Source organism: Belonocnema kinseyi, chromosome 7 (genome assembly GCF_010883055.1).
Source record: "Belonocnema kinseyi isolate 2016_QV_RU_SX_M_011 chromosome 7, B_treatae_v1, whole genome shotgun sequence".
NCBI lineage: Eukaryota > Metazoa > Arthropoda > Insecta > Hymenoptera > Cynipidae > Belonocnema > Belonocnema kinseyi.
The window spans coordinates 48,434,014-48,446,822 of NC_046663.1; the positions used below are offsets into that span (position 1 = coordinate 48,434,014).

Sequence of the window (12,809 nt, forward strand, 5' to 3'; positions counted from 1 at the left end):
CCTTGCGTAGGTCGAAATTAAGTTAACTTAAAGTTGGTATATCCATTAACACTAATATATACATTGGGTCAAATAAGGTTTAAAATGTTTGGACTTTCCACAATATAAAATATCACCCCTAAAGATGTTCCTGTAGATTAAGACGGAGTTTTAGGATGAAGGCAATAAATAAACTATTAATTACATAACAAAATGCTTGGATATTCAAAATAAAATTTTCTCTTTTAAACCAACTATAGAGTGATAAAATTATGACCGCTATCTATCTCAAATTTCTATGATTATGTTGAACTTTCAAATTCAGATGAGAAATAAGGATATGTTTATTGATTATCATTAGGAAAAGGAATGTATGCTAGTGATGTAGTAGTAAAAAATAACAAAAGTGAAGGCTATTTACAAATATCTACACGTAGAGAAATCTCGGGGAATTTCTAACAGAAATTATGGTAAAAATGCATACAATTTATTATAACTTGGTGGCACAGGGACCTTTCCAGTGAAATATAATATCTTATCTATATACAGGGTGGATACGCTGGGGCTTACCAAAATGTATGCAACTCCACAAACACTCCCATGAGAATAGCATTAGCGTGTAAGACGCGTTGCATACTTTTTGGTAAGCCCCAGTGTGTCCACCCTGTATATAAATTCTCGTGTCACGATGTTTGTCGCCACTAAACTCCGAAACTACTTAACCGATCTTGATGAAATTTCATATACTGTGTGTAATTTGGTCCAACTTAAAGGATAGGATACCTTTTATCTCTACTAATTGCCTCAATATATTTTTATTTCAAAGTAAATATTTTTATTTGTAAGTTCCATAAGTTTATAACAGATGACGATGTAAGTTAGTTTATTGACCGACACTTCAACATTTTACGTTGTCTAGGCTGGGTAAGCAGCCAATAGATGGCGTAATGTTTCGATTTTTTAAATAGCTTAGTATATTATTAATTCAACGTATTAAAAATAAGCCTCAGCAACGCGTGGTCGGGTCTGCTACTATATTATATATTTTAATATTTTTCAGTGGAACTAGCCCAAGTAAAATGCTTCGACTTGAGTTCGTCTTCAAGGCATCAATGCCTGGCTGCGTCTTAAAACTGAGTCGAGACATAGGCCTTCGTCTTACTTTTATGGCCACGAGAGGTAAAACGGCGTTTACTTGTCTTAAGTCGCGCCTTGTCTTGGCTAAGACGACGTTTACTTGACTCAAGACGAGCCTAGTCTTGGCTGAAATTATCGAATCGTCTTTGGCTTATAAATGAGATTACAATTGATGAATGAAAAATTTGTAATTATTAAATTAGTTATTTTTAACTTAAAAATTTAGAATCCGTGGGTCTGAACGAATATAACTCTTAACAATTTTCTTCAAGAAAATAAAAATTGTAATTTTCTAGAAGGATCACCTAAGCTGTTAGAAATACGTAAAAACAAACAGCATATTTTCGACATCATTGTCAAACAAGTATAATACAAATAACAAGCCGTAAATAAGTTGATTTAATATATGTATGTCTTGATTGGGGGCAATTCAAGTCGAAGCATTTTTATTCTGGATGGTAAAAGCTACTGTTTTAAATATTTCTTTATCCTACACTATTGTGATATTTTATAGTGTGCCCAATGTAACTTGTACGTTAGGCTCATGGTAAAAGGTGCTATACCTTACATACCACGTTGTTACAAATTACATATTACAGTTTTAAAATTTTTATACTATGGGCACGGTTTTTATTTCAGTCCAGTTTAAGAACTATTTGCATAAAAACTTGATAATTTAACTTTGATTGTGACCATTTATTCGTTTGAAAATAAAAATATGGTTCAACTGATATATGATACATTGAATATATGTACATTGATTACTCGCATAAAATATTAATATTTACAGCCAATTTTCTTACAATGTAATTTACTCCGTATGCGCGTCCAATATGTGCAATTATTCCTTTACTCAATTAATTCCAGGTCAAACAATGTTTGGTGTAGTACTATTGCGCGTCGTTAGTGAGCAATGCCAGGGATGATTATGTTGATTGTCAACTATTATTGATTGTCAGAACCAGTAACTATTTTTATGTTTAAAGCATGTGCCCGCTGCAGGCAGATTGAATTTTTAACAAAGCAGTTCAATTTTTAACCAAGTAACTGAATTGTGATCCACAAATATAATGCTGCACTTTTCAACCAAAAGTCGTTAATTTTTCTTGTTGAATTCTATTAATTTATTTCACATGTATAAACGAAAAACCTCAAAAAGGAGAGAAAGGGTAGGTTCCTTAAAAACAAAGAAATAAATAATTCTTTAAAATTTATCATCAGGAAGAGTACTAAATTGAATCTAAGTTCGTAACACCACCCACCCCCGTTACTAACCGTAGTTTTAGGCGTGCCCCCCCCCCCCCCACTCACTCCTCAAATTGGCAACGTAATTTATGGACGCTCTCTAAGTTCTCAAGTGATTTTTGGAAACTTACCGGTTTATTTTCTTTAGATTTCTTTATAGTAATTGACTAAAATTTGTGTGTTTCGCTCAGAATTATTAAGAAATAAATTTGATATTTTCTAATTTGAATTTAAAATTGTTTTATTCCGTTTATCAATGATTCTAAGTTCAAAATGTTAGAAGTTTGAGCTTCTGGTCTTTGAATATTTATGCTCATGGAAAAAGACAATTCAGAGAACTTTAAAAATGAAGTTTTACGGTATCCCTGATTTGATATCATCAGGGCCGTTCCTGGTCAGGGTGCAATGTGTGCGTTGTAAACAGGCTGCCAGGTAAAGGTCCTGTTATGAGGCGGCCCGACCGGCGCCTGCTTTGTTTATTTTTCTATATATAGCTTCAGAAAATTCAAAAGGGCTAAATACGTTTTGCTTTAGCTGATTCATAATTTTACTGAAAAAGCCATTTGGACCGAGTGAAGATAGAGTAGATGGAAATTTGATGACTTTATTCCCCTGCTATTACATTTCTATACAGCTATCCAGCGTGTGGAAAACCAGAAGGTGCTCATTGCTTACTTTCCCTTATCTAATTGCAAGTTATACTTTAAATAGTTACGACCAGGTTTGTTAGAAAATCTCAAATAAATTTGAAGAAGGTTAGGTGCAACTGCGGAATAGGGGCGTCACTTGTTAGTTTTCAGTATACAGGTATTCTTCGTCCTGTAAAGACGCAGTGCAAGTTCTAGTCTTGTCTTTCTTACATAAAGTTTTAGGCAAGTTTTAAAAAGTGTTCAGTAAATTCAGCATATGAATTAATGAGGTATTTATGAATTAAAATGATCGTACTTATATTTTTACTTCGGAAAAAGTTTATAAATTTATTTAATTATTCACGGATAAAAAGAGTCAGCTAATACTGATAATCTTATAGAATATGGTGACCGCATCTATTTTTCTGTATTTTTTTTAATCCTATGAGAATTGCAGAATGTTTTAACTAAATGATTTGCTGAAAATTGTTCCAAGATTTACAAAAAAACTATGCTTTCTTTGCTTATTTCCGTAAATTTTCAATGTACTATTTTAAGGTAGGGCCCTGTAAAATTAACAGTCTTTTTTCCGTTTGTATAATTAACAATATAGCAGTATTAGGGATATTAAAAAAATGCGGCTAGCCTCGATTAAGTTCAACCAGAAAGTGCTTGCACATCCGCTGCTTTTTTAGATATGTTTCGTGGGTGCTGCTGGGTTTTTTTATTTTTAACAATTAAAATTGTTGTTCTTGAAATCTATTATGAAATTACACCCTTGCTTGTTATTTTTTTTGTGTATTTTAATTAACTAAAACATTTTATTTCTTGAATCTTTGTTCCTTAGTTCAAGAACAATGTGAGAAACATGTTCCATGAGAATATTAAGGTTCCCGAACTTCAAAGTAGAAGTAGAAGAAGAAGAAGTATGTTGAAATTCATCAAAATACATGCTATTTTAGTTTTTTTTATCTAGTTGTTCATTTTTTGGGAGAATTGATTAAAATAAATTAAACAAAATCTATTAAGAGTATATTTTGATAGATTTCAGAAAGAGAAACAATTGTTGACTATGTGCTGCTATTCATATTTTCCGTCGTTTTCGAGAAAAATGAGATTCTTAATCGTTAAAGATGAAAGAATATTTTTTCTCAAAAATTCGTAGTACTATTTTTTTCATTCTCGACTTAAAATAACCGATGGACAACATGGGAACAAGTACAAAAGAGAAACTGTATTTATTTTTTCTGGATACAAAATGAACTACGTTGAAGGAAAAATAAATTAGATCATATTTAGAGGTCGCTCATCGCGAATTTCGCTGTGTTTACAGAAAAATTACGGCAGATCATAATCCAAAATTTTTCAGAATATAATAGAAGGAAGTTATTAAAATAAGTTTTTTTTGTTAAAATACAAATATTTTACATTGTATTAAAGACATCCCAATATTTTTTGCAAAATTTAAAAAAATGATGAATAGACGATAAATAACGATTCGTATTATAAACGATTTATTTTTTCTTCCACGTGGTTCACTTCTAACCCAAAAGGAACACAAAATGTAAGTTGAGATTCGGACTTGGTTTTTTTACACAGTTAAGCAGTATATTGCTGTATTTTTTATTAAATTTATGGATTTTGGAAATTTGTCTCTTTAATTTAAAAAATCATCTATTTTTGTAGAAATTGTATATTTTTTAAATAAAATAGCTCGGTTGAGAATTCAACAATTATATTAAAAACTCATCTTTCTTAGTCGAGAATTAAACAGTTTTGTTAAACATTCGCCTTTACAAATGAAAAATAAATCATTGTGGATAAAACATTCGTCTTTTATAGTTGAACGATAATCTTTCTTGGTAGAAAATTGACTTTTTTGTTGAAAATTTAACTGTTTTCTATAAAATTCTTGTTTTTGGCATGGAAATTCAACAATTTATGATTATCATAAATTTCTATTTATTTTGTTAAAATTCCTCTCTCTGTAGTAAAGTCCAACTATTTGGTTTCATATACGCGAGCTTAGTTGAAAATTATTATTATTTTGTTGTTGAAAATTTAAAGATTTTGTGAAAATTATTTTTTCTTGGTTAAAAACAATTAATTTGTTAAAAACTCAACTTTTCAGACTGATAATTAAACTGACTTCTAAAAATCGTCTTTTTGACTTGAAAGTTCAAATACTTGGTTGAAATTCAACTGTTTTCGGTCGAGGTTCAAATCTATTTGAATGAAAATTCAAAAGTCATCTTTTTTATATGAAAATTTAATTATTCTGTAAAAAATTCAACAATTTTGTTGAAAATTCGTCTCTGTTGATTGAAAGTTAAAATATTTAATTGTAAATGTAACTGTTTCACCAAAAATAAATTGTTTGTTTTTGAAAATTCAACTGACTTCTAAAAAATTCATCTGCTTTTGGCTTTCAAATTCAACAGTTTGGTTAAAAATTCATCTATTTTGTTCAAAGTCCATAAGTATTGATTGAAACACCAGATATCTAGTTTTAAATGAAACTATTTGGTTAAAAATTAATTTTGTTGTTAAAAATTCAACAATTTTGTTAAAAGGACATCCTTTTTGGTTAAAAATGCAAGTATCTTCCTAGAAAATTGGCTAGTTTTTTAAAATTCATATTTTGGTGTTGAAAATTCAACTGAAACCTTTTTGGAATTTATGCCCAAATAGTTGATCAAATAAAAATGTTTTTTTATACAAAATTTCAATTTAAAGCCCTTCTAATTTTTAATTGTTTCAATTTTCTTCTAAAATTGCATTTGAACATTTTAATCACATGCAAAAAAGCAATGATTTGATAATTTAATTATTTCTAACAGGCTGTATTTCGTCGGCTTTGCCCCTCGCCTGAGGGCATAGCCGTCTGCAGTTTTTTTATGAAAATCAAAGCATTTAAAGATAAGAAAATATGATGGTTTGCTTCTGTGGTATTTTATGTACTGGAAAAATTACCTTTAAAGATATCCAACAAGAAGAATAAGTTATTTTTAATAAAAATAGAGATAGCTGCAATATAACCTCTTATTCGTTGACATAGTACTAGAAACGGACTTTACGCAGTGTTTCTACTGTATTAATGCAAGAAAACTGCATACCGACCGGATTGATAAAAATATTAAAAATCATGGACATAGGAAACACGGGACTAGGCATGGCATCCTAACTTTGGCGAGCGGGATTGAGTCCACGGGAGGGGGGAGAATTCCATGAGTGGGGAGAGCCGCTATCTTACGATGTGCCACTTAATTATGCGCACGAGAATTTTTGCCGACAATCTGTGCATGAAAATATAAACATGCAGGCGCTGCCATGTTTGTCGCGGGACTTCAGAAGGTGGCAGACCTTCCCCCTCATTGCATCAACCCCGCAATCGCATGTCTAGTCCCTTGTTTCCTATTTTCATGATAAAAATAATATTTAATAGTTTCTTCCATGTAGCCCACAAGATAAGTTGTTGTTCTACATTGCCGATCATTTATCGACGAAACTTGTGACACGTGTTTTACTTAAGGGCATGTGACACATCTAAATACCTATATTACCGACTTCACTTTATCAGTTCACTGAATGTTTTTTTGAACCTAAGAACTTTTTTTGTAAATAAAATATCGAGCTAAAACTTTGGGAAATGTATTAGAGTACTATAAAGTACGTTTAGGTACTGCATTTCGGTAGGAACTTCACTGAAAATTATTTTACCTTTTTTCTGAACCTCGACATTTTTTGAACATTCGAACTTTTTTTTATACATAAAATATCGGTCTCAAACTTTGAGAAATGCAAGAGTCGAAAGAAAACTACGTTAAAGTACAAGGTTTAATAATAAAAGATGTAAAAAAATGTATTTCAACAATCAATTCCAATGGCATCAGCCGGTAACGTTGTACACGAAAATACGAAACCTGGCAGCCACTAGACGAGGCTCTAGAGGGTTCGTATTTTCGTGTACAGCGTTACCGGCTGATGCCGATGGAATTAATAGTTGAAATATTTTTCTTTTACATCTTTTATTATTAAGCTTTGTACTTAAACGCAGTTTTCTTTCGGCTGTTGCATTTTTCAAAGTTTGAGACCGATATTTTATGTATAAAAAAAGTTAGAACGTTCAAAAAATATCGAGGCACAGAAAAAAGATGAAATAATTTTCAGTGAAGTTCCTACCAAAATGCAGTACCTAACGTACTTTATTGCACTCTAAGACATTTTCGAAAGTTTCAGCTTGATATTTTATTTACAAAAAAAGTTCTTAGGTTCAAAAAAACATTCAGTGAACTGAAAAAGTGTGGTCGGTAATATAGGTATTTAGCTGTGTCACATGCCCTTAAGCACTTGTAAATATTATTTTCATCGGGCCTGCCCCCCTGGCCAAGCCTCACTTATTTTTTAGATTTAATATAATTTGGATTTGAATTACGTCTAATTAATATTATTATATTGTGTGATATTGTTTTATCTGTAAAAATATGAAATTTCTATACTGTAAGTATTGTCAATAAAGTCGAAAACTTTATATTTCTGTTGGGGAAACTTCCATTCTTTTGTGGTAAAAACTGTTTTCTGTATAATTTTTCTTCTGCAACGTCAATTTTCAAGATTTTAGTAAGTATCACTATCTCTTTAATAAAATAGATTTATTTGATGCAAAGTGGAACTAAAATTGTTAAATAATAGCGATGCTATAAGGAAAATCACCTTTGCCCCACTGGCTGGCGCTGCCCCCCCCCTTACCCTACGCATAAGAAACTGATTGGTATCATAACTAAAGAAGACAACAATTCAAAGAATTATTTTAAAAATTGTTAAAATCGAACTTGCCCAGATTTTTTTTCGAAAATTTGTAAAATTCCCGATCAAAAAATAAATTTACTGTCATTTCTCGGGTTTTCCGGGTCTCGAAAAATTCCCGGTCATTTCCTGGCCCAGCGACCACCCTGTAAATTTCTAAAATTGATATTTCTATCTGAAATATTGTTTTATTTCGTTTATAAAAGATCCTATTTTTAAAATATTATGATATTAAAATTCTGGTATTTAGATGTTTATTGTTAGGGGAAATACAGAATTTGTCAAGGAAAAATGGTATTTTTCAAAATGAAATTTATTATTTATTTATTATTCAGGGTGCCGTTTAAGAAATAAATTCTCTGTGTTTTTCCGGTTCACAAAAATTTACCACGGGCAATAAAATTAGAAAATTAAAACTCTAAAAACAAACAGTTTTCTATTTCAAATAATAAAGAATAAAATAAAAATTAAGGTACTCGAAGGGCAACTCTTGAATTTTGATCTTTTAACATTGAAGTTTGAAATTTTTAAATTAAAATATGTATTCGAATGCTCAATAATTTACACTTGTGAAATGGAAAGTGCTAACACTTTTTAATTGAATAATTCTAAATGAAATGCAGATAAACTATCAAATTCAGAAGTTTTAACTTTTATAAATTATAGAGTTCAAAGATTCAGATTTAGTTCCAAAAAAATAAATCCAGGTTATCATTTTTAGTGCTCTAAATTGAAAAAATCAATCAATTAACACACAAATTTATATTATTTAAAAGAATTTAAAATTAAAAACATTACAAATTTAATTTTTTTAAACTGAACCCATCTTAAATTAGAAGTTAAAGGTATTTTCATTTTAAATAGTTCACACATCCTTAAAAAGCTTTAAAATATTATTTCGAAATCAAGAGAAATCCAGAAGGTGATTTAAATTTTTTCAAATTAAAAATTCTTTTTGAAAATTTTTCAGAACTTTTAAATATCTTTTAAAATTAATTGAATTTATCCTACAATTTTTATAACATCCTGAATATTTTAACAAATTTTCTTAAAATTTTCATGTATAAATAAAAGTTATACACTTATATTTTGCAGAAAAAATTGGAGCAATTTTTTCAGACTTTAAACATAAAATTTAAAAGCTTTTCAAGAATTGCGAAAGGCTTTAAAAAAATAAAAACATTTTCTTAAGTTACCTAGAAAAATTAAAACTGCGGTTCCATTTTAAAAATTCATTTTAAGAGTATATATTTAAAAAGATTTAAAAAGATATTTGCCGAATTTTTTCTACAATTTTGTGAAAATCCTGAACATTTAAAAAAATTTCCTTAAAATCCTCCAGATTCTATTTTGAAAATGTTGTACATCTTTTAAAACCTTTTTAAATATTCTCTTAAAATAATAGTTTAAGTTTAAATCAGACGTTTTACATTTTTTAAGGACTAAAACTTTCGATTTGACATCGTTTAATTTTTAACATTAAAATCGGGAAATTCTTAAATTTTGAACGGAATTAGAATCGTTGTTTCAAATTAATACTTAAAGTACAGATCCATTACAAAAAAATGATTTATTTATATTTACAGTTGATAAAAAAAAAATTGTTATCCAAAATTTTCAACTTCAAACGCTTTTAATTTTAAATTGTTTAAGTCTTAAATTTTACAATTCTTTAAATTAATAATGTACGCTTAACAATAAAAATCTAAAATGGATCATTTTTTAAATAAAAGATTTTCGAATTATTCATTGTAAACTGAATGATATTATAATTAAAAAATATAATAATTCAACTAATTATTTTTCAAAACTGTTAAAAACGAACTTGAACAGATTTTTCTTCTAAAAATGTTGTCAAATTCCCGGTAAAAAAAATAAATCCACTGTCAATTCCCGGTGTCAAATAATTCCCGGTTAATCCCTGGTATTAATTTCAAGTCCCATGTGTGATTATTTTTGGAGAGGACCTATAATTCGTTAGGTAATTTAAATTCAGTCTCCCAAAATCATTCGTATATTTGACAACTTACCGGTAAGTTTCTTTGTTGCCTTCTCCAATTTTGTGTTACCGAGAATTTTCTTACTCCAGGCGCAGCGCAGCAGCAGATGGTAAATACTATCGACTAACGGTCAGGTTTGGCACTAGAAGGCTTGCAGCAAAGATATTTTAGCTTGCAGTTATGTTACCGATACTTTATGATAACTGACAATTCATTTTGCAGAAAATTCAGATTTGAAAAATAATTTTCTGGATTTAAGCATAAGTGGTGTAATATATTTGAATTCCAGAATTAAGACTTAGATTTTTACAAATTTTTCTTTAATATAGGATCAAAATTTTTTATTTTGCAAAACAAATTATGTAATGCAAAAATGCATGTCGATTTTTTTTAAGCTTTTAAAGAAAAATGATATATGAGAATAAAATTTCCGCTTATTTAAAAAGCATACGACATAAACAAAGGAAAAAAGCCTCATTGTACATATATTAACGATTCAAAAACCACTTTCAAGTTTTAAACTTTTGGAGCTAAATTAGTTGGCAAATTTGCTTACAAGGATTAGAATTTAAAACTTTTAAGTAAAGAAAATGAGGAACTTTTTGATTAATTTTGAATATAATAATGGTCCCTTATTTAGTTATTTTCGGATCATGCTCATCATCTCCTCTCTTTTCTCCTTTCAATCCCTTTCCCTTCTTTCACTCTCACGCCATGGTGGGGCGCACGTTTTCTGAACAGTCCCACCATGGTTCCCAATGGTGCCGCCATGGTCCGTGATTGCTGATGTTGTGTCGGAAGTATTTGTTTGTAGCTTGTGCACGGATCTAGCAGGATATTTAATGTGGAGTCCCATCCTAGTTTGTGACAGATGCATAAATTGATGACAGTGCGCAAATATTGCGAAAAGTGTAACAACTACATCAGTTATTTTCGTAAATAATTCTCTGTGAGAATTATTATGGGAGTGAGGGCTGGGAACTGCTGCTGCGATTGACATTGGCACTTGCCGCCACTTGTCGCTTATCCGTCTAGCGTCTAGTTGACCAGACATTGGCAGGTACATATATAGATATACATAGTATAATACATGCGTAGTTATAGCCTTAACCTTCATTTGAATGATCTCTTCCATTATTTACTCGTTAGTCAACAGTCAAGTTATTTATTGTGTAAATTGCCGATAAGACGTGGTAAAAGTGTCCTAGTAAATAGAGATAAATTGAGATAACTGCTCCTTTAAAGATGGAAATTAATTCTTCTTTATGAACCATTTTGTGAATCAAAATCCGGGCACAAAAAGAGTAAAATCAAAATTAGATTTTTGATGAGCTTCTTTCCGGCTGCTCAGTCTCTTTTGATTGAAAGTCCTAATAATTAGTTGTAAATGCAACTGTTTCGTCAAAAATAAATTTGTTTGTTGAAAGTTAAATTTTTTTCTTAAAAATTTGTTTGGCATTGAAATCTAACCGTTTGGTTAAAAATTCATTTATTTTGATGAAAATTCTTCTCTATTCATTGGAAGTCCAGCTATCTGTTTTAAAGTGCACCTGTTTCATTAATAATGAATTTTTTGTTGAAAATTTAACTGTATTCGAAAAAATTCCCCTGGCATTGAAATTTGTTTAAAGAATTTTTCTTCCAGTTTAAAAGAAACTTCTTAGTTTTAAATTAAATGCGATCTAAATTAATAGAACCCAATACGAAAATCTACAAATTTTTAGTTTAAAAATGTTTTTTTTTGGCTTCTAAATTTTACTATTTGGTTGAATATGCAAATCCATTGTTAAAACCTCATCTTTCTTTGTTGAAAATTAAACAGTTTTGTTAAACATTCCTCTTTTATGGTATAGCGGTAATATTTTTTGGTTGAAAATTTAATTTTCTTTTCAAAAATTCTAGGTTTTTGGCACGAAAATTCAAGTATTTAGTTCATTTATTTTGTTGAAAATTTGTATCTTTGAATGGAACTATTTGGTTAAAAATTTTTTTTTTTTTGAAAATTCAACTATTTTTTGTAACAAAATTTCACCTCTTGGTTAAAAATTAATTTTTTGTTGTTGAAAATTCAACTATTTTTCAACTATGTTCGGTTGAGGTTTAATATCTCTTATTTGAAAATTCGATCATTTGATTGTAAATACAAGTCTTCTGTTTTTTATGAAAATTGAACCATTTGGCTGAAAAATCATCTACATATTTTGTTGAAGATTCTTCTCTGTTGATTGAAAGTCCAAATATTTAGTTGCAAATGTAACTGTTTGGTAAAAAATAAATTTTTTATTAAAAATTTAACTGTCTTCTATCAAATTCGTCTGGAATTGCGATTTTTTAAAAATAATTCCTCCTCTAATTTTCAAGAAAATTTCCCTTTTCTCTTTTTTCGCTTAAGTGCATTTATGAATGCATGTTTGAAAATGGAAAATTAATCATTATGGATTAAACATACCTCTTTTATCGTAGAAAGGTAATCCTTTTTGTTTGCAAATTTAACTGTATTTTAAGAAATTCTTGTTTTTTTTGCATGAAAATTCAATTATTTACATAAATGTTCATTTATTTTGTTAGAAATTTGTCTCTGGATAAAATCCGAACTATTTGTTTGCGACTGCATCTACTTAGTTAATTTTTTAAAAATAAATTCACTTTTTTGTTAAAAGTACATCTTTTTTGGTTAAAGCCGATTTTTTATTTAATTTTAAATTTTATTTAATTTTATTTAATAGCTTAAAAATTAATTTTTTGACTAAAATTCAACTATTTTCAACAAGTAAGTTGGGTAAGTAAGTTTGAAAATTGAACATTTGATTGAAAATAAGAGTCTTCTGTTTTGAATAAAAATGTAACTATATTTCGTTAAAAATCAATTTTTTGTTGAAAATTCAACTATTTTCTTACCAAAAATCTGTTTTGTTTAAAAACGCTTTGATGAAGTCAACTTTTCAGGCTTATAAAAATGGTCTTTTTGGCTTAAAGATTCAATTACTTGGTCAAAAATGCAAATGTTTTCGGT

At 29.2% G+C, this 12,809-nt stretch overlaps 1 protein-coding gene across 1 annotated transcript in view; it reads left to right on the plus strand.

Annotated features, from left to right (window-relative positions):
- Positions 1–10,568: 10,568 nt before the first annotated feature.
- LOC117177313 (alpha-mannosidase 2) overlaps positions 10,569–12,809 on the plus strand; it is a 77,314-nt gene continuing 75,073 nt past the window's right edge. The window contains exon 1 of the mRNA XM_033367923.1: positions 10,569–10,856. The gene's annotated coding sequence lies outside the window, so the exon portion shown is untranslated. The remainder of the gene's footprint in view (positions 10,857–12,809) is intronic.